This window comes from Trachypithecus francoisi, unplaced genomic scaffold, assembly GCF_009764315.1.
Source record: "Trachypithecus francoisi isolate TF-2019V2 unplaced genomic scaffold, Tfra_2.0 Lachesis_group2, whole genome shotgun sequence".
NCBI lineage: Eukaryota > Metazoa > Chordata > Mammalia > Primates > Cercopithecidae > Trachypithecus > Trachypithecus francoisi.
The window spans coordinates 143,291,228-143,313,487 of NW_022681465.1; the positions used below are offsets into that span (position 1 = coordinate 143,291,228).

General features: G+C 42.7%; 1 pseudogene; it reads left to right on the forward strand.

Moving 5' to 3' along the window:
* The first annotated feature begins 1,019 nt into the window (after nucleotides 1-1,019).
* On the forward strand, nucleotides 1,020-1,835 carry LOC117066107 (annotated as a pseudogene).
* The last annotated feature ends 20,425 nt before the right edge of the window (nucleotides 1,836-22,260 follow it).

Genomic DNA, 22,260 nt, shown 5'->3' on the forward strand with positions numbered 1-22,260 from the left:
CAACTATGTGCCTATGAGAAATCTCCTGGAGGAAATTCCATTTATATGCAATATCCAGAAGAGGTAAATCGTAGAGACAGAAAGCAGCTTAGTGGTTTCGAGAAGCTGGGGAGAAGGGGCAATGGGGAGTGATGACCTGATGAGGCTTCTTTTAAGGGTGATGTAAAGGTTTTGGAACTAGATAGAGGTGGCGGTTGCACAGCATTGTGAGTGTACTAAATGCCACTAAGTTGTACCATTTAAAATGGTGAATTTTATGTTATGTGAATTTTATCTCAAAAAATAGAAACAAAAATAAACAAAACCCTCTCTCAGATCCCTTTCAACCACACTGATGCTGTCAAGGCAGCCTCTGGAGAGATAAAGATAGTGGCTGGGCTCTGACCCTAGGGCAATGCCCAGGGCTAAGTGTTGTGGGGATGTGGGTAGTCTTCACTCCCTCTGACCTGTTCCTCTTCTTACCCCTCACAGAAGAACCCACAGGGCTGCCTGCACCAAGGCCAAGTGGTTAAGAGCATGGGTTTTCTGGGGGCCTTAACCTAAGTGTGAATCCTGACCAGGCCACTGTTGATGGTGTGAATCTGGATGTTACAGAACCTCTCTGAGCCTCAGTTTCCTCACTTGTCAAATGCGGATGAGAATATCATGCTTTTGTTAGCATGAACTAAGTGTGTAAAGCATTTAACACAAGGCAGTGAGTATTCCTACCATTCAATAAATGGTAGTGGCTATTATAAATAATAATTCTGTCATCTGTTGTATCTGCCTGAGCATAGTATTGATTGCCAAGATCCAGAGGTAGCAAGAAGTTTTGTCTTCAGTTAAATCCTTTAAACACAATCCCAAAGCTCAACAGCCTATTGCAGGGTGGGAGGAGTAGAGACTTGGCAACAATTGAAGATATTATTGTCTTGTTTTTTTGTTTTGAAAAGATCTAATAAATAACATTCTTCTTCCCTGTCTGAGTGGGTCTTAAACCAACTGAAAAATAAGACAAAAGGCAGCCGCTCAGGCAGCAGATGCTGGAAGCCAGGCCCTGGGCATCTTGCACTACAAATTTTAGTGGCTTCAAGCAGAAGTTGGTGGGAGCATGGGCTTTGAAGGCCTAAAGCCCGCAGGGATTAAAGCCTGTAGTTTCCCTTCCCCTCCCTTCCCCTCCCTCCCTCCCCTCTCCCATCCCCTCCCTCCCCTCTCCTCTCCTCCCTCCCTCTCTCCCTCCCTCCCTCCCTCCCTCCTTCTTCCTTCCTTCCTTCTTCCTTCCTTCCTTCCTTCTTCCTTCCTTTCTTCATGGAGCTTTGCTCTTGTTGCCCAGGCTGGAGTGCAGTGGTGTAAACTTGGGTCACTGCAACCTCTGCCTCCCGGGTTCAAGCAATTCTCCTGCCTCAGCCTCCCAAGTAGCTGACATTACAGGCACCCGCCACCATCCCTGGCTAATTTTTTGTATTTTTAGTAGACTTGGGGTTTCACCATGTTGGCCAGGCTGGGCTCGAACTCCTGACCTCAGGTGATCCACCTGCCTCGGCCTCCCAAAGTGCTGTGATTACAGGTGTGAGCCACTGTGCCCGGCCAAGCCTGTGGTTTTCGCAGAAACACCACCGATATCATGTTTGCCACACCAACTAAACTGACCTTCAATTCCACTGCATGTGAATCTGCTGGGAAAAACAAAGTTCCAGAACTGCAGAAGTTTTTCCAGAAATCTGACAGTGTGACCATCCACCTGAAACAAGGCCTGCCTGACCAAATGCATTACGGGACAGCCATGGTGCTGAACTGTGGGAGGGACCATCTACTACCTGATCGCCCTCTACGTGGCTTCACAGCCCCGCAATTAAGGAGTTAGTTAGGTTGCAGAGGACTAGTTTGCTTTTTGGTGTAAATCCCTTGAATTTTCATTTTTCCTTTTTCTTTTTTTTGAGATGGAGTTGCCCAGGCGGGACTGCAGTGGCACCATCGTCACTCACTGCAACCTCAGCCTCCTGGGTTCAAGGGATTCTCCAGCCTCAGTCTCCCAAGTAGCTGGGAGTACAGGAGTCCGCTACCACAATCAGCTAATTTTTGTATTTTTTAGTAAAGACAGGGTTTCGCCATGTTGGGCAGGCTGGTCTCAAACTCCTGACCTCAGGTGATCCTCCCGCCTTGGCCTTCCCAGAGGAATTCCTGTAATTCCTGGGATTACAGGAATGAGACACCTTGCCCAGCCTGATTTCTCATTTTTCATTGTTTCTGTTAATTTTTTTTTTTTTTTTTTACTTGGATGGCTTACTTAACATTATTGCAAGAAGAATAGAAAGATATGAAGACAGTGTTTTGGTTTGTTTAGGAAAAAGCATATGGCTTCAGAGCTCATTCGATGATTAAAACTATCGTTTAAAGAAACGTGCTCTATGCTTGTGTTCCTGATTTCCCTGGCGGTTCTGGATGCAGGTTGCCCACGGGCTTATTCACGTCAGTCTGTGCTAAGGACCTTAGGGACTTGAGTTTGCATTTTTGAGCATGGGGTAGAGAAGCCTTTTTGGATTTGGATATAGCTGAGGAAAGAAGACAGGAGCCAAGGCCAGGAGCATGAAAGGAGGGGCTCAAGTTAGTAGTCACCTTGGGAATTTTTCTATCTTACAGTAAAATCTTAATAGAAATTATCTGTAGTCTGCCTGTATTCACTGGGAAGTTCATTTCAAAGGGCTACTGGCTTCATCTCTGATCTTTAGTGAAATTGTATGTGTAATGCTGTGTATTTATTCCACCATGGGAACTGAGAACACCTGTTTAGTGTTGCACTTTAGACTGGTGTCTGCTTTGCTAATGCAGCTGTGCCACTGATTCTCTGTTATCTTTTACAAATATTATGGCTTTAAATTATGACTTATTTTGACTGTGGAATAAATACATGAATTAAAAAAAAAAAAGAAAAATAAGACAGAAGCCTGGGGAGATATAACTGATTTTGGAGATAAATGGGATTTCATATTGCTGAACCCCCGAATGAGACTTCTCACCCCACCATAGACAAGGCTGGATCACTGGACAGCTGCCCAGATTGGGCTGTGTCCCTGATACACTTACAGTGTGAAGGAACAGAGGGCATGCTAGCCCCTTGCAATAGGGCGCATTCGTAAGCCCACCAAACAGGGCAGGCACTCTACTCTAGGAGAGAAGCCAGGAAGGCCTTAGGGGACCATCTTTCAAATGAGAAGGAAAGTCATGAGAGAGACAGAGAGATGCCTCTTTGCATTGTTTAGCTATAGGCCTGTCCGAGTGGTCTCCATGACAAGGCGGGGCTTCCTAGACAATGGGATAGCTGTCCTACTTCTGTCCCCACGTGGTCAGACATGGGGAATGTCACTCTACTGCTGGTGACCCTTCCCTTTACATTCAGTAATAAGTCCTTTGTTACAAAGGAAATAGAACAGCAAACAAATAAACACAAAACCTGGAAACAGCCTAATTTTGCCCAACATTAGGGGAACAAAGTAAATTATAGAATATCCATTCAATGGAATAAGAAGCCATTTAAAAACGCTGTTTGCAAAGGGCTTATAATAATGTGGGAGTTATGTGGCATTATGTTATAATGTCAAATGAGAAAAGTATGATATAGAATTGCACATATAGTATGAACTTGGCTATATTAAAACCTCACTAAGATTATACATAGAAAAATGAACAATTTGGGAGGAAGTTTCCAAAATATTCATAGTGGTTGCCTTTTTGGTTAGTTTTTTCCTATAGCTTACAAATTTTCTATAATGAGCATGTATTTCTTTTTTTTTTTTTTTTTTTTTTTTTTGAGACGGAGTCTCGCTCTGCCGCCCAGGCTAGAGTGCAGTGGCCGGATCTCAGCTCACTGCAAGCTCCGCCTCCCGGGTTTACGCCATTCTCCTGCCTCAGCCTCCCGAGTAGCTGGGACTACAGGCGCCCGCCACCTCGCCCGGCTAGTTTTTTGTATTTTTTAGTAGAGACGGGGTTTCACCGTGTTAGCCAGGATGGTCTCGATCTCCTGACCTCGTGATCCACCCGTCTCGGCCTCCCAAAGTGCTGGGATTACAGGCTTGAGCCACCGCGCCCGGCCGAGCATGTATTTCTTTTGCAATGGAAAAACCCAACTTTATTAAAAAAATAAAACTTTTTTATAACGGCAAGGGTTACTCATTATCAGTCAAATCAACACTTTAGAATTTTATAGATTCATAAGATTACAGAATGCTAATGCTGCAAGGGACCTTAGAGATTGTCCTAGTTTAAGAATTAAGACTGGGCGCGGTAGCTCACACCGGTAATCCCAGCACTTTGGGAGGCCGAGGCGGGCGGATCACGATGTCAGGACATCAAGACCATCCTGGCCAACGTGGAAAAACCCTGTCTCTACTGAAAATACAAAAATTAGCTGAGCGTGGTGGTGGGCGCCTGTAGTCCCAACTTCTTGGGAGGCTGAGGCAGGAGAATCGCTTGAACCCGGGAGGCGGAGATTGCAATGAGCCAAGATTGTACCACTGCACTCCACCCTGGTGACAGGGCGAGACTCTGTCTCAAAAAAAGAAAAAGAAAAAAAAGAATTATATTATTATTATTTTTTTTGTGAGAGAGAGTGACAGATCCCCTTCAAGGATCTCCTGGAAACTATGACTTACTTCCTGAGAACTTTTTTTTTTTTTTCCTGAGACGGAGTCTCACTCTGTCACCCAGACTAGAGGGCAGCAGCGCCATCTCAGCTCACTGCAACTTCCGCCTCCCGGTTCAAGCAATTCTCCTGCCTCAGCCTCCCAAGTAGTTGGAATTACAGGGAATTACACCACTACGTCCAGCTAATTTGCTGTATTTTTACTAGAGATAGGGTTTTACCATGTTGTCCAGGCTGGTCTCAAACTCCTGACCTCAGATGATCCACCTGGCTCGGCCTTCCAAAGTGCTGGGATTACAGGCATGAGCCACTGCGCCTGCCCCCTTCCTGAGAACTTAACACATTTAAACAAGTATCATTTAAGTTACTCTTAGTTTCCAGTTACAGAAAGCCCTGCTCAAAGCTGCTTAAACAATGAAGAAAATTCACTGACTCGTGTAGCTGAAAACTTCAGCCACCTCTGCCTCTTAACAGTTACATCTCCACCACCTTGTCTCTCAACATCTACAGCTGCAGAAAAATCTCATGCAATAGGTGGAACTTATCTTGCAACTGGAATCTTAACTTTGAGAAAAAGGGATTAGATTTCCAATCTCTCCAGGTGCAAGGAAGACGGAATGGCAGTTGAGAAAGCCAAGCCATGGATTCTGCCATGAGGGATGCACAAATACTATGAGAAAACAGATAGAGGAGCAATTGGTCATCAGTGTGGTCACTGCACGGCCTTCAGCAAGCCCCTTGCCACTCTGGATCTCCATCTCCTCATCTCTAAAATGAGGCTGTTCAATTATGTGATTTGTAAGGGCCTCTTCAGTCCAGCTATTTCAGAAGTCTGTGAAAGACACCCTAGCTGTGACCCAGAATTAAACATTTTCTTTCTGGGAGTATTACCTTCCCAGCCGACAGGCCAGCCCCACACACATTTGAACATAATCATTAAACACCGGCAAGAAGTGCCAGCCCACATACAGTTTAATAATTCACATTCCAATCCAATTACTGCGAGTTACATAAACAAGGGCTTATTAGAATATGGTTGCTTCCTCTGAGTAAGCAGCGTTTTTGAAAGGAAATTACAATGATTATCTTCAAGATACAGGCATGAATAACATAATCATTCCTCCTCCCTCCTTGTTTTTATCGTTTCCTTTCATGCTGTCTCAGATGGGAGGTCTCTAGCTGGCAGCGACTCAAGGCAACACCTCTCCCACCCTGGGCCCTTTCAGCTCCTGGACAGAGTTCCTCCCTGTCTCTTCATTAGAACCCATCTGTCCTGGGTCCTTAGGGAGCTAAGGGATTTGTTAAGTGTCCCACTTATTATTTATTCATCTCTGATTTACTTTTTTCTTTCTTTCTTTCTTTTTTTTTTTTGAGACGGAGTCTTGCTCTGTCGCCCAGGCTGGAGTGCAGTGGCCAGATCTCAGCTCACTGCAAGCTCCGCCTCCCGGGTTTACACCATTCTCCTGCCTCAGCCTCCCGAGTAGCTGGGACTACAGGCGCCCGCCACTACGCCCGGCTAGTTTTTTGTATTTTTTTAGTAAAGACGGGGTTTCACTGTGTTAGCCAGGATGGTCTCCATCTCCTGACCTCGTGATCCGCCCGTCTCGGCCTCCCACAGTGCTGGGATTACAGGCTTGAGCCACCGCGCCCGGCCCCTGATTTACTTTTTTTTTATTATTATACTTTAAGTTCTGGGATACATGTGCAGGATGTGCAGGTTTGTTACACGTGCCATGATGGTTTGCTGTACCTATCAACCTGTCATCTACATTAGGTATTTTTCCTAATGCTATCCCTCCCTTAGCCCCCCGACCCCCTGACAGGCCTCAGTGTATGATATTCCCTTCCCTGTGTCCATGTGTTCTCGTTGTTCAGCTCCCACTTATGAGTGAGAACATGTGGTGTTTGGTTTTCTGTTCCTGTGTTAGTTTGCTGAGAATGATGTTTCCAACTTCATCCATGTCCCTGTGAAGGACATGAACTCATCCTTTTTTATGGCTGCCTAGTATTCCATGGTGTATATGTGCCACATTTTCTTTATCCAGTCTGTTATTAATGGGCATTTGGGTTGGTTCGAAGTCTTTGCTATTGTGAATAGTGCTGCAATAAACATTATGTGTGCGTGTGTCTTTATAGCAGCATGATTTATAATCTTTTGGGTATGTATTCAGTAATGGGATGGCTGGGTCAAATAGTATTTCTGGTTCTAGATCCTTGAGGAATTGCCACACTGTCTTCCACAATGGTTGAACTAATTTATACTCCCACCAACAGTGTAAAAGCGTTCCTGTTTCGCCACATCCTCTCCAGAGTCTGTTGTTTTCTGACTTTTTAATGATTGCCATTCTAATTGGTGTGAGATGGTATCTCATTGTGGTTTTGATTTGCATTTCTCAAATCACCAGTGATGATGAGCTTTTTTTCATATGTTTGTTGGCCGCATACATATCTTCTTTTGAGAAGTGTCTGTTCATATCCTTTGCCCACTTTTTGGTGGGGTTGTTTTTTTCTTGTAAATTTGTTTAAGTTCCCTGTAGATTCTGGATATTATCCCTTTGTCAGATAGATAGGCGGCAAAAATTTTCTCCTATTCTGTAGGTTGCCTGTTCACTCTGATGGTAGTTTCTTTTGCTCTGCAGAAGCCCTTTAGTTTAATTAGATCCCATTTGTCAATTTTGGCTTTTGTTGTCATTGCTTTTGGTGTTTTAGTCATGAAGTCTTTGCCCATGCCTATGTCCTGAATGTTATTGCCTAGGTTTTCTTCTAGGGTTTTTTATGGTTTTAGGTCTTATGTTTAAGTCTTTAATCCATCTTGAGTTAATTTTTGTATAAGGCGTAAGGAAGGGGTCCAGTTTCAGTTTTCTGCATATGGCTAGCAGTTTTCCCAACACCATTTATTAAATAGGGAATCCTTTCCCTGTTGCTTGTTTTTGTCAAGTTTGTCAAAGATCAGATGGTTGTAGATGTATGGCATTATTTCTGAGGCCTCTGCTCTGTTCCATTGGTCTATGTATCTCTTTTGGTACCAGTACCATGCTGTTTTTGTTACTGTAGACTTGTAGTGTAGTTTGAAGTCAGGTAGCATAATGCCTTCAGCTTTGTTCTTTTTGCTTAGCATTGTCTTGGCTATATGGGCTCTTTTTTTGTTCCATATGATATTTAAAGTTGTTTTTTTCTAATTCTGTGAAGAAAGTCAGTGGTAGCTTAATGGGGATAGCATTGAATCTATAAATTACTTTGGGCAGTCTGATTACTTTTGCATGTGAGTGGAAGAGTTTTGGGGGAAAAAGCAGCACAATGACAGTCAGGGCACTGTGTGCCTTTGGGCATTCATAACACTTTCTGGTCTCCAGAGTTCTATTTCTAAAATAAGGTGATTGAATTAGACCAGAAATTTTTAACCTGGGGAACATGGGCAGGCTTCAGAGAGTTTAAGAATAAAGCTCAGTTACACATAGTAAGTTGTGTGTGTCAGGGACATTCATATCCCCAGTTTCTTTTTCTTGTTTTGAGTTAAAGTCTCGCTCTGTCAGCCAGGCTAGAGTGTGGTGGCACAACCTTGGCTCACTGCAACCTCCGCCTCCCAGGTTCAAGTGATTCTTATGCCTCAGCCACCCAAGTAACTGGGATTACAGGTGTGTGCCACCACGCCTGGCTATTTTTTTGTATTTTTAGTAGAGATGGGGTTTCACCATATTGGCCAGGCTGGTCTCAAACTCTTGGTCTCTAGTGATCTGCCCATCTCGGCCTCCCAAAATGCTGGGATTACAGGTGTTCCCCCCAGTTTCTATTTAGGAAATAATGTGGTCCCCAGGGGCATGAATTCCATATCAGCTTCAAGGCAGAAGAGGTGATCTAGCTAAGGCAACCAGCTCTCTAGGTATCCCCTCACATTTTTTTATTTTTATTTTTATTTCTATTTTTTTTTAGAGACAGAGTCTTGCTCTGTTGCCCAGGCTGGAGTGCAGTGGTGCAATCTTGGTTCACTGCAACCTCTGCCTCCTGGGTTCAAGCGATTCTCCTGCCTCAGCCTCCCGAGTAGCTGTGATTACAGCCCCCCACCACCACACCTGGCTATTTTTCATATTTTTAGTAGAGATGGAGTTTCCCCATGTTGGCCAGGCTAGTCTCAAACTGCTGACCTCAGGTGATCTGCCCGCTTCAGTCTCCCAAAGTGCTAGGATTACAGATGTGAGCCATCGTGCCTGGCTGTTTTTTATTTTTTAGATGATGTCTCATTCTGTCACCCCAGCTGGAGGGCAATGGTACAATCACCGCTCACTGCAGCCTCGACCTCCCTGAGCTCAGCCTATCCTCCCACCTCAGTCTCCTGAGTAGCATGAGGCACGTGCCATCACGCTCGGCTGATTTTTGTATTTTGTGTGTGTGTGTGTGTGAGATGGAGTCTCACTCTGTCACCCAGGCTGGAGTGCAGTGGCACGATCTTGGCTCACTGCAAGCTCTGCTCCCAGGTTCACGCCATTCTCCTGCCTCAGCCTCCGGAGTAGCTGGGACCACAGGTGCCCGCCACCACGCCTGGCTAATTTTTTGTATTTTTAGTAGAGACAGGGTTTCACCGTCTTAGCCAGGATGGCCTCAATCTCCTGACCGTGATTCGCCTGTCTCAGCTTCCCAAAGTGCTGGGATTACAGGCATGAGCCAATGCACCCAGCCTAATTTTTGTATTTTTTATAGAGATGGCGTTTCGCCACATTGGCCAGGTTGTTCTCAAATCCCTGAGCTCAAGTGATCCGCTCTGCTCGGCCTCCCAGAATGCTGGCTGGGGTTGTAGGTGTGAGCCACTATGCCTGGCCAGGATGGCACCTTAATCCAATGTGAGTAGTGTCTTTATTAGAAAGAAGAAAGGCACAGAGGGAAGAATGCCACATGAAGACACAGAGACACAGAGAGAAGATGACTGTGTGAAGACAGAGGCAGAGATTGGAATGATGCTGCCAACAGCCATGGAACACCTGGGGCTACCAGAAGCTGGAAGAGGCAAGGAAGGATCCTCCCTTGACGCTTGTGAGGGAGCATGGCCCTGATGACACTTTGATTTCATATTTCTAGTCTCTGGAACTGTGAGAACAGAAATCTCTGCTGTGTGAAGTCACCCAGTCTGCGATTCTCTGTTACAGCAGGCAGCCTGAGCAGCCTGACACACCGCTGTTGCCAGGAGAATGGATGAAGGCAATTGGCTAGGCCGAGGGCACATGGCCACCCCATGTGTCATGCTCACTCAAATAACCAGAGTTGTGAGAGAGGGAAAGCTGGTCCTCTAAAGGAAAATTGAGGAGCAGTTTCAAAAATAGAAGAAATGGAACCTTGCATAGGCAAGAACTGGACGCGTCCACTATAACATTTAATGCCCTATTTCAGCTGGGCGCGGTGACCCACACCTGTAATCCCAGCACTTTGGGAGGCTGAAGTGGGTGGATCAGGAGGTCAGGAGATCGAGACCATCCTGGCTAACACAGTGAAACCCCGTCTCTACTAAAAATACAAAAACAAAATTAGCTGGGCGTGGTGGCGGGCGCCTATAGTCCTAGCTACTCGGGAGGCTGAGGCAGGAGAATGGCATGAACCCGGGAGGGGGAGGTTGCAGTGAGCTGAGATTATGCCACTGCACTCCAGCCTGGCAACAGAGAGAGACTCCATCTCAAAAACAAACATTTAATTCCCTATTTCAGGTCCTCAGCACTTCTTGCCTGAGTTCCTGATGGAATCGCCCAACTTTCCTTCAAGTTTTCCTCCTCTTCTCTTTCCATCCTATTTTATACAAGATGCCTCATTTTTGGTTGTGCTCTTACCACGCTCCTGTGCAAAATCCTTCAAAGGTTTCCCAGACCAACAGAAGAAAAATCCTGCTCTTTACACTAACCTTGACAGGCATTTTCAGGGTGGCTTCCAGCACCCTCCATCTCCATATGTAGAAATTCGATTTGCCCTCCAATGTCTACATCAAATGCCGTCTCCTCCAAGAAGCTTCTCAGATGTTTTTTTAGTTGGAGGTTTTTACTGGCTTCTGAACTTTTTCTCCATTTTCATTAAGATACTTGTATTAGTTCGCCAGGGCTTTCATAACAAAATACCATAAACTGGGTTGCTTAAACAATATAAATTAATTTTTTCACAGTTCTGGAGGCTAGAGGTGTAAGATCAAGGTATCAGCAGGCTTAGTTTTCCTGAGGCATCTCTCCTTGATTTGTAGACAGCTACCTGCTTACCAGGTCCTCTCATGGCCTTTTTTTTTTTGAGACAAAGTCTCACTCTGTGGCCCAGGCTGGAGTGCAGTGGCACAATCATGGCTCACTGCGGGCTCGATCTCCTGGGCTCAAGCAATCCTCCCACCTCAGCTTCCCAAGTAGCTGGGACAACAGATGCATGCCACTATGCTTGACTTTTTTTCCCCCTTGTTTTAAAGAGATGGGGCCAGGCACGTGGCTCACGCCTGTAATCCCAGCACTTTGGGAGGCCGAGGTGGGTGGGTCATTTGAGGTCAGGAGTTCGAGACCAGCCTGACCAACATGGTGAAACCCTACCTCTACTAAAAATACATAAATTAGCTGGGCATGGTGGCAGGCACCTGTAATCCCAGCTACTCAGGAGACTGAGGCAGGAGAATCGCTTGAACCCAGAAGGCAGAGGTTGCAGTGAGCCGAGATCGCACCATTGTACTCCAGCCTGGGTGAAAGAGTGAGACTCTATCTCAAAAAAAACAAAAGAAACAAAAAAACAAACAACAAACAACAACAACAACAACAAACCCAAAGAGATGGGAGTCTCCCTGTGGTGTTGCTGGTCTTGAACACCTGGGCTCAAGTAATCCTCTTGCCTTGACCTCCCAGAATTCTGGGATTACAGGCATAAGCCACTGCAACCGGCCTTTCTTCCTCTTATAGAGATACCAGTCATATTGCATTAGGGTCCCATCTTAGATGCCTCATTTTAATTTACTATTTGATATCCTATACCAAATACAGGCACATGGATTAAGGCCCACCCATATGACCTTGTGTATCCCTGAATACCTCTTTAAAGACCTTGTCTCCAGATAAGATTACAGTCTGAGGACCTGCATGTTGGGATTTTGATATATAAATTTTGATGGGAGGACACAATTCAATCCATAACAGCACTTAAAACTTCCTGTTTTATTTTACGGATATTTGTGTCCTTATTTTTACTCCCTTAGAAGGTGATAAGCTCCTTGAAAGCAGAAAGTATATCTTGTCTATATCCTTTTATCTCCCATAGTGTTTAATGGACTTTCTTGGACTTAGTAAATGCTCAAAATTTTTTGTTGAGTGAATGAATGGTATATAAAACAATTCTTGCCGGGCGCGATGGCTCAAGCCTGTAATCCCAGCACTTTGGGAGGCCGAGACGGGCGGATCACGAGGTCAGGAGATGGAGACCATCCTGGCTAATACGGTGAAACCCTGTCTCTACTTAAAAAAAAATACAAAAAACTAGCCGGGTGGCGAGGCAGGCGCCTGTAGTCCCAGCTACTCGGGAGGCTGAGGCAGGAGAATGGCGTAAACCCGGGAGGCGGAGCTTGCAGTGAGCTGAGATCCGGCCACTGCACTCCAGCCTGGGTGGCAGAGCAAGACTCCGTCTCAAAAAAAAAAAAAAAAAAAATTCTTGATTAATAATTTCTCATTTTCCAAATTTTGCATTAAAAAACTATATAGTGGAGATAGCATTGGGCTTGATGTCAAAGACCTGGGTTCTTTTCCCAACTCTGTCACTTTCTAGTTGTATGCACTTGAATAAGTCACTTAATCTCTCTGGGACTCCATTTCCTCATCTGTAAAGTGGGAATAATAACACTGTCCTGTTTGCTTTACAAGTTGTTAATGAATATTAATAAAATAGTTTAGTTACCCTCAAAATATTTTGGGGCACCTACTATGTACCAGGCATTGTTCTGGGCACTCGAGATATAGTAGTGAACAAGCTAAGCTGGGCCAGGTTCGTGTTGACAGAGGATTTTTCTCTCGGCCCCTTTGCTGGACTCGCAGCAGCGGTGCCCTGTCTACTTGGCCTGCCCGCACTCAGCCCCTTCCGGGAGGGAGCACGTGAGCGAGCCAGTGTGGGATCTGGCCGGCCACTCTGAGCATGACACAGGAGCAAGCTCTGTGTGGGGCCCATGGCCAGACCAGGTGCAAGGAGCCCATGATACTGAAGCCCCAGAGGGAGTGTTAGGGTGCTAATTAGCTCTTTTAGTTCCGCCATACATAGCCTGATGGATGGTGGCATGTTAGCAGCTCAGTGAGCCCCTGGCCCCATCATGTGGAATGGCTGCCCTCTGCTGGCAAGGGCAAAAGGCCAGTGTGATAGCCTTTTTGGGTACCCATTCTCAGTGGGTCCCAAGCTCTTGTCCAGCATCCAAGAAGAATGAGGATATGCTGACAATCAAAGAGTGAGCAAGGCAGGGAGTTTTATTGAGTGATGAAACAGCTTTCTGTGGAGAGGAGATGTTCCCCTAACTGAATGTGGGAAAGTCTCCCCCAGTATGTCTGAGTCCGGGGCTTTTATGGGCTCAGAATAGCGGGGGCAGGCCGTAGATGGTATTGGAAAAGGCAACTTTCGATTTGTTAAAAGGCATCATTCATCCTTTCCCCCGCAGTTTCCAAAGTCCATTGTGTCATTCTTATGCCTTGGCATCCTCATAGCTTAGCTCCCACTTGTGAGTGAGAACATACAATGTTTGGTTTTTCCATTCCTGAGTTATTTTACTTAGAATAATAGTCTCCAATCTCATCCAGGTCACTGTGAATGCCATTAATTCATTTCTTTTTATGATTGAGTAGTGTTCCATTATATATATATACACACACACACATATATACACACACATACATACATGCATATACATATATATAAAATATGTATATATATTACAGTTTCTTTTCTTTTTTTTTTTTTTTGAGATGGAATCTCACTCTGTCGCCCAGGCTGGAGTGCAATGGCATGATCTAGACTCACCGCAACCTCTGCCTCCCAGGTTCAAGTGATTCTCCTGCCTCAGTCTCTCAAGTAGCTGGGATTCCAGGCATGCACCACCACACCTGGACAATTTTTGTATTTTTAGTAGAGATAGGGGTTTTGACATATTGGCCAGGCTGGTCTTGAACTCCTGCTCTCAGGTGATCCACCTGCCTTGGCCTCCCAAAGTGCTGGGATTATGGGCGTGAGCCACCTTGCCCGGTCTATATACCACAGTTTCTTTATCCACTCGTTGATTGATGGGCATTTGGGTTGGTTCCATGTTTTTGCAATAGCAAATTGTGCTGCTATAAACATACATGTGCAAGTATCTTTTTCATATAATGATTTCTTTTCCTCTGTGTAGACACCCAGTAGTAGGACTGCTGGATCAAATGATAGTTCTATTTTTAGTTCTTTAAGAAATCTCCACACTGTTTTCCATAGTGGCTGTACTAGTTTACATTCTCACCAGCAGTGTAGAAGTGTTCCCTGTTCACCGAATCCATGCCAACATCTACTATTTTTTAATTTTTTGCTCATGGCCATTCTTGCAGGAGTAAGGTGGTATCGCATTGTGGTTTTGATTTACATTTCCCTGTTTATTAGTGATGTGGAGCATTTTTTCATGTTTGTTGGCCATTTGTGTATCTTCTTTTCAGAATTGTCTATTCATGTCCTTAGCCCATTTTTTGATGGGATTTTTTTTTTTCTTGTTGATTTGTTTAGTTCATTGTAGATTCTGGATATTAGTCTTTTGTCAGATGAATAGATCGTGAAGATTTTTTTCCCACTCTGCGGGTTGTCTGTTTACTCTGCTGTCTGTTCCTTTTGCTGTGCAAAAGCTCTTCAGTTTAATTAAGTTCCAACAATTTATCTTTGTTTTTATTCTATTTGCTTTTGGGTTCTGGGTCATGAAATTCTTGCCTAAGCCAATGTCTAGAAGGGTTTTTCCAATGTTATCTTCCAGAATTTTTATAGTTTCAGGTCTCAGATTTAAGTCCTTAATCCATCTTGAGTTGATTTTTGTATAAGGTGAGAGATGAGGATCCAGTTTCATTCTCCTACATGTGGCTATCCAATTATTCCAGCACCATTTGTTGAAAAGGGTGTCCTTTCCCCACTTTATGTTTTTGTTTGCTTTGTCAAAGATCAGTTGGCTGTAAGTATTTGACTTTATTCCTGGGTTCTCTATTCTGTTTCATTGGTTTGTGTGCCCATCAGTACCATGATGTTTTGGTGACTATAACCTTATAGTATAGTTTGAAATCAGGAAATGTGATGCCTCCAGATTTGTTCTTTTTGTTTAGTCTTGCTTTGGCTATGCGGGCTAGTTTTTGATTTCATATGAATTTTAGAATTTTTTTTCCTAATTCTGTTAAGAATGATGATGGTATTTTGATGGGAATTGCATTGAATTTGTAGATTGCTTTTGGCAGTATGGTCATTTTCACAGTATTGATTCTACCCATCCATGAGCATGGGATGTGTTTCCATTTGTTTGTGTCATCTATGATTTCTTTCAGCAATGTTCTGTAGTTTTCCTTGTAGAGGTCTTTCATCTGCATGGTTAGGCATACTTCTAAGAATTTTATTTTTGTTTTTTTCAGCTATTGTAAAAGGGGTTGATTTCTTGATTTGATTCTCAGCTTGGTTGCTGTTAGTGTATCAAAGAGCTACTGATTTGCATACATTAATTTTGTATCTGGAAACGTTGTTGAGTTCTTTTTTATCAGTTCTAGGAGCTTTCTGGAGGAGTCTTTAGGGTTTTCTAGGTAAACGATCATATCATCAGCAAACAGTGATAGTTTAACTTCCTCTTTATCGATTTGGATGCCCTTTATTTCTTTCTCTTGTCTGATTACTCTGACTAGGACTATGTTGAAGAGGAGTGGTGACAGTGGGCATCCTTGTCTTGTTCCAGTTGTCAGAGGGAATGCTTTCAACTTTTTCCCATTCAGTATTATGTTGGCTGTGGGTTTGTCATAGGTGACTTTTATTATATTGCAGTTTGTTCCTTATATGCTATTTTGCTGAGAGTTTTAATCATAAAGAGATGCTGGATTTTGTCAAATGCTTTTTCTGTATGTAGTGGGATGATCGTGTAATTTTTGTTTTTAATTCTGTTTATGTTGTTTATCACATTTATTGACTTGGGTATGTTAAACCATCCCTGCATCTCTGGTATGAAACTCACTTAATCATGGTGGATTATCTTTTTGATATGTTGTGGATTTGGTTAGCTAGTGTTTTCTTAAGGATTTTAGCATCTATGTTTATCAGGGATATTAGTCTGCAGATTTCTATTTTGGTTATATCCTTACTTGGTTTTGGTATTAGGGTGATACTGGCTTCATAGAATGATTTAGGGAGGATTTCGTCATTCTCTGTTTTGTGGAATAGTGTCAATAGGATTGGTATCAATTCTTCCTTGAACGTCTGGTAGAATTCTGCTGTGAATTTGTCTGGTCCTGGATTTTTTTTTGTTGGTATTTTAAAAATTATCCTATCAGTCTCGCTGCTTGTTATGGGTCTGTTCAGGTTATCTAAATTCTTCCTGATTTAAGCTAGGAGGGTTGTATCTTTTCAGGAATTTATCCATCTCTTCTAGGTTTTCTGGTTTATGCATGTAAATGTGTTCATAGTAGCCTTGAATAATCTTTTATATTTCTGTGGTGTCAGCTGTAATATCTCCTGTTTTGTTTCTTATTGAGCTTATTTAGATTTTCTCTCTTCTCGGTTATTCTTGCTAATGGTGTATCAATTTTATTTATCTTTTCAAAGAACCAGCTTTTTGTTTCACTTATCATTTGTATTTTTTTCTTTAAATTTCATTTAGCCCTGCTTTGATCTTGGTTATTTTCTTTCTTCTGCTGGGTTTGGGTTTGGTTTGTTCTTGGTTCTCTAATTTCTTGCGATGTGACCTTAGATTCTCTGTGCTCTTTCAGACTTTTTGATGTAGGCATTTAGTGCTACGGACTTTTCTTTTAGCACTGCCTTTGCTGTGTCCTTGAGGTTCTGATAGGTTGTGTCACTGTTGTCATTTAGTTCAAAGAATTTTTAAATTTCCATCTTGAATTTCATTTTTGACCCAGTGATCATGCAGGAGCAGGTTATTTAATTTCTATGTATTTGCGTGGTTTTGAAGGTTCCTTTTGGAGTTGATTTCCGGTTTTATTCTACTGGGGTCTGAGAGAGTGCTTGGTATAATTTCAATTTTCTTAAATTTGTTGAGGCTTGTTTTGTGGCCTATCATATGGCCTGTCTTGGAGAAAGTTCCATGTACTGTTGAATTGAATGTATATTCTGCAGTTGTTGGGTAGAATATTCTCTCTCTATATATATCTGTTAAGTCAGTTTGTTCCAGGGTATAGTTAAATCCATTGTTTCTTTGTTGACTTTCTGTCTTGATGACCTGTCTAGTGTCATCAACAGTGGAGTATTAAAGTTCCCCACTATTATTGCATTGCTGCCTATCTCATTTCTTAGGATTATTAGTAATTGTTTTATAAATTTCGGAGCTCCAGTGTTAGGTGCATATATGTTTAGGATTGTGATATTTTCCTGATGGACAAGGTCTTTTATCATTATATAATGTCCCTCTTTGTCTTTTTAAACGGCTGCTGCTTTAACATTTGTTTTGTCTGATATAAGAATAGTTACTCCTGCTTGCTTTTGGTGTCCATTTGCACAAAATGTCTTTTTCCAACTCTTTACTAAGTTTGTGTGAGTCCTTGTGTGTTAGGTGAGTCTCTTGAAAGCAGAAGATAGTTGCTTGGTGAATTATCATCCATTCTGCAATTCTGTCTCTTTTAAGAGGAGCATTTAGGCCTTTTGAGATGTAAGGTATCATTCCGTTTATCCTGCTATTTGTTGCCTGTGTACCTTGGTTTTCTGTTTTTGTTTTTTAAATTTTTTTTTTGTTTTATAGGTCCCCTGAGATATGTGCTTTAAGGAGGTTCTGTTTTGATTTGTTTCCAAGATTTGTTTCAAGATTTAGAGCTCCTTTTTGCAGTTCTTATAGTGGTGGCTTGGTAGTGGTGAATTCTCTCAGTATTTGTTTGTCTGAAAAAGTCTGTATCTTTCCTTCACATATGAAGCTTAGTTTCACTAGATGCAAAATTCTTGGCTAATAATTGTTTTGTTTGAGGAGGCTGAAGATGGGGCCCCAATCTCTTCTAGCTTGTAGGGTTTCTGCTGAGAAATCTGCTGTTAATCTGGTAGGTTTTCCTTGATAGGTTACCGGGTGCTTTTGTCTCACTGGCCTTGAGATTCTTTCCTTCATCTTATCTTTAGATAACCTGATCACATGTGCTTAGGCGATGATTTTTTTGCGATGAATTTCCCAGGTGTTCTTTGTGCTTCTATTGGATTTGTGCTTCTATTTGGATGTCTAGGGCTCTAGCAAGGCCAGGGAAGTTTTCCTTGATGATTCCCCCAAATATGTTTTCCAAACTTTTGGAATTCTCTTCTTGCTCAGGAATGCTGATTATTCTTAGTCTTGATTGTTTAACACAATCCCAGGCTTCTTGAATGTTTTGTTCATATTTTCTTATTCTTTTTTCTTTGTCTTTGTTGGAGTGGGTTAATTTGAAAGCCTTACCTTCGCTCTCTGAATTTCTTTCTTCTACTTGTTCAGTTCTATTACTGAGACTTTCCAGAGCATTTTGCATTTCCATAAGTGTGCCCATTGTTTCCTGAAGTTTTGATTTCTTTTATTTGTGCTATCTATTTCCTTGAATATTTTCCCCTTCACTTCTTGTACCATTTTTTGGATTTCCTTGCATTGGGCTTCACCTTTCTCTGGTGCCTCCCTGATGTGCTTAATAACTAACCTCCTGAATTCTTTTTCAGGTAAATTAGGGATTTCTTCTTGGTTTGGGTCCATTGCTGTTGAGCTAGTGTAATTTTTTTGGGGGGAGTGTTAAAGAACCTTGTTTTGTCATATTACCAGAGTTGTTTTTCTGGTTCCTTCTCCTTTGGGTAGGCTCTGCCAGAGGGAAGGTCTAGGGCTGAAGGCTATTGTCAGATTCTTTTGTCCCACTGGGGTGTTCCCTTCATGTAATACTCACCCCATTTCTCAGGAAGCCCAGGGATGTGGCTTCCTGAGAGCTGAGCTGTAGTGATTGTTATCTCTCTTCTGAATCTAGTCACCCAGCAAGTCTACTGGCTCCAGGCTTGTACTAGGGGTTGTCTGCCTAGAGCCCTGTACTGTGAACTGTCTGTGGATCTCTCAGTCATGGATACAAGCATCTGTTCCAGTGGAGGTGTCAGGGGTGTGAAATGGACTCTGTGAGGGTTCTTAGCTTCCGTGGTTTAATGTACTATTTTTGTGCTGATTGGTCTCCTGCCAGGAGGTGGTGCTTTCCAGAGAGCATCAGCTGTGGTAGTATGTGGAGGAACAGGCAGTGGGTGGGGCCCTAGAACTCCTAAGAGTTTAGGCCCTTTGTCTTCCCTTACCAGGGTGGGCTGGGAAGGACCACTGGGTGGGGGCAGGGGTAGGTGTGTCTAAGACCAGACTCTCCTTGGCCGGGTCTTGCTGTGGCTGCTGTGGGGATGGGGGTGAGGTTCAGGTCACTGGAGTTATGTTCCTAGGAGGATTATGACTGTCTCTACTGTGTCATGCAGGTTGTCAGGGAAGTAGGGGAAAGCCAGCAGTCACAGGCCTCACCCAGCTCCCACGTAATCTGAAGGGCTGGTCTCACTCCCACTGTTTCCCCACCACCCAACAACACTGAGTCTGTTTTCAGGCAATGGGCGAGCAGGGCTGAGAACTTGCTCAAGGCTACCCATCTTCCCGCTGCAAAAGCAAACGTGACTTTCCTTCTCCCCCCGCCTGTGAAGTCTGCATGCCATTGCTACAAAGTTCAGCTGGAGATTTCCTTTTCCCTGTGGGCTTTTCCCAGTGCCTCTGGCCTCTCCTCCTGAAGGACCCTGTGAGGCCAGACAAAAATGACTTCCTAGGAGACCCAATGAGCTCCCAGGGCTTTTCCTGCTGCTTTCTCTACCCCTGTATTTCACTCAGCTCTCTAAATTGACTCAGCTCCAGGTAAGGTCAAAATCTTCTCCTGTAATCTAGGCCTTCAGTTTCCTCAGTGAGGGGTGTGTTCGGGGGTGGACAGTCTCCCTTTCCCACTTCCACAGCTTGGGCACTCACAGTATTTGGGTTGTCTCCTGGGTCCTACAGGAGCAATCCACTTCCTTCAGGGAGTCTGTGGGTCCTTGGTCCTCTCAGGCTTCCTGATTTACTCCTGAAGTCATTCTGGAGCAAAAATTCATGATGCAAGCCTCCACACACTGCTCTTTTCAAGTTGGAGCTGCAATCTAGTCCTGCCTCCTGTCTGCCATAATCCCCTCCCCATTGACAAAGATTTTAAGTCCAGGCTTTTTATTTATTCATGACTCAGTCTTGGTACATTGTATTTTTCTAGGAGTTTCTCCATTTCTTTTAGGTTATCTAGTTTGTTGGCATGTAATTGTTCATTGTACTCTCTTATGATTCCTTTTATTTCTGTGGCATCTGTTGTAATGTTTCCTCTTTAATTTCTAATTGTATTTATTTGAGTCTTCTTTCTTTCCTTCTAAACATTTGTCAGTTTTATCTATCTTTTCAAAAAACTAACTGTTCTTTTTTTTTCTATTCTCTATTTTATTTCTGCTCTAATGTTTACTGTTTCTTTCCTTCTAAAAGCTTTGGGCTTAGTTTCTTCTTCCTTTTCTTGTTCTTCCCTCTTAGTACTATTTTTGTTGCATATCGTAGGTTTTGGTATGTTGCATTTTTGCTTTTGTCTCAAGATATTTTCTAAGTTTCTTAGTTTTAATTCTTATGCATATATTTATCCAGTTTTCCCAGCATCATTTATTGAAAAGACCATCCTTTCCCCATGGTAAGTTCTTGGCACCTTTGTCAAAGATGAATTGGTTATAAATGTGTGGATTTGTATCTGGATTCTCTATTCTGTTCCATTGGTCTACATGACTTCTCTAGCTATAAAAGTCCTAGACGGCATCTTCTTCCAATAGAAGGCTTCCTTTCTGCATTGAAAATTTGTCATTTAGTATAGCCTTCATCAATTTTCTTAGCTGGAACTTCTGGATACTTTGCTGCAGCTTCTACATCAACACTTTCTGCTTTACCTTGCACTTTTATGTCATGGAGATGGCTTCTTTCCTTAAACCTCATGAACCAACCTCTGCTAGTTGCCAACTTTTCTCTGCAGCTTTTTTTACCTTTCTCAGCCTTCATAGAATTGAAGAGAGTTAGGGCCTTGCTCTGGATTAGGTTTTTAAGTTTGGTTTTAAGAAATGTTGTGGCTGCTTTAATCATTGATCTAGACCACTCAAACTTTCTCTGTATCAGCAATAAGTCTGTTTCACTTTCTTATCATTTGTGTGTTTGCTGTAGCAGTATGTTTAATTTCCTTCAAGGACTTTTCCTTTGCATTCACAACTTGACTCTCTGGTGCAAGAGTCCTAGCTTTCTGCTTGTCTTGGCTTTTGATATGCCTTCCTCATTAAGCATAATAAATTATAGCTTTTGACTTAAAGTGAGAGACACGCAACTCTTCCTTTCACATGAACACTTGAAGGCCATTGTAAGTTTCTTAATTAGCCTATTTTAATATTATTGTGTCTCAGGGAATAGAGAGGCCCATGGAGAGAGAGGGAGACAGGAATGGCTGGTTGGTGGAGCAGTCGGAACACACACAACATTTACTGATTAAGTTCACTGTCTTATATGGGTGTGGTTAATGGCACCCAAAAACCATTACAATAGTAACATCCAAGGTCACTGATCACAGATCACTACAATGGATATAATAAATAATGAAAAGTTGAAATATTATGAGAATTAACTAAAGTGCGGCACAGAGACATGAAATGAGCACATGCTATTAGAAAAACAGTGCCAATAGACTTGCTTAATGGGGGGTTGCCATAAACTTTCAATTTGTAAAATTCAGTATCTGCAAACCACAATAAAGTGAAATGCAATAAAATGAGGTGTGCTTGTAATTAAAATCCAATCAAAAGAACATGCTCACGATGGTGACAAAATATTGTCATTAACACTTGAGTGCCTGGTAAGAGCAAAGAACCATCTAGTTGTGATACACATCACTTAAAAATCCTCGATTTTTGGCTTTAACTTTTCAATGGAGGATATCCCTCCCATTGGATGTTTTATATATTTTTCTTATTTGATCTTTGTGGCATCTTATAATGGGCTACCTGAGTTTGTGAGAAATTTTTTGGAATTGCAATAGAAAACATGGAAATAACACATTTATCACTATTATTGCTGTTGTAATGAACAACCCAGAAGATATAAGGTGACATTTAAAAACATTAGTTTTCAAGAATGTAAAGACAAGCATATCTGAATAGATTTTTTTCCACAGTAGGTGGCTGCAAACTTTGTATAAGCCTGGATGTTTATAGAGTAATAATCATGAATAAGTTTACACATTGTTCAAAATAACGTGACACAATTTCAAAAAATTTTTGCCAAGAACCTGTAATGTTACAGGCACTGTATTACATGTGCTCCCACTTGTCATGACAGATGAGCTGAGTTCATGTGACTTGCCCCAGAGGGAGACAGGAGAGTGTTATGTTTGTAACATATATGCAGTATTAAAGGGATATTA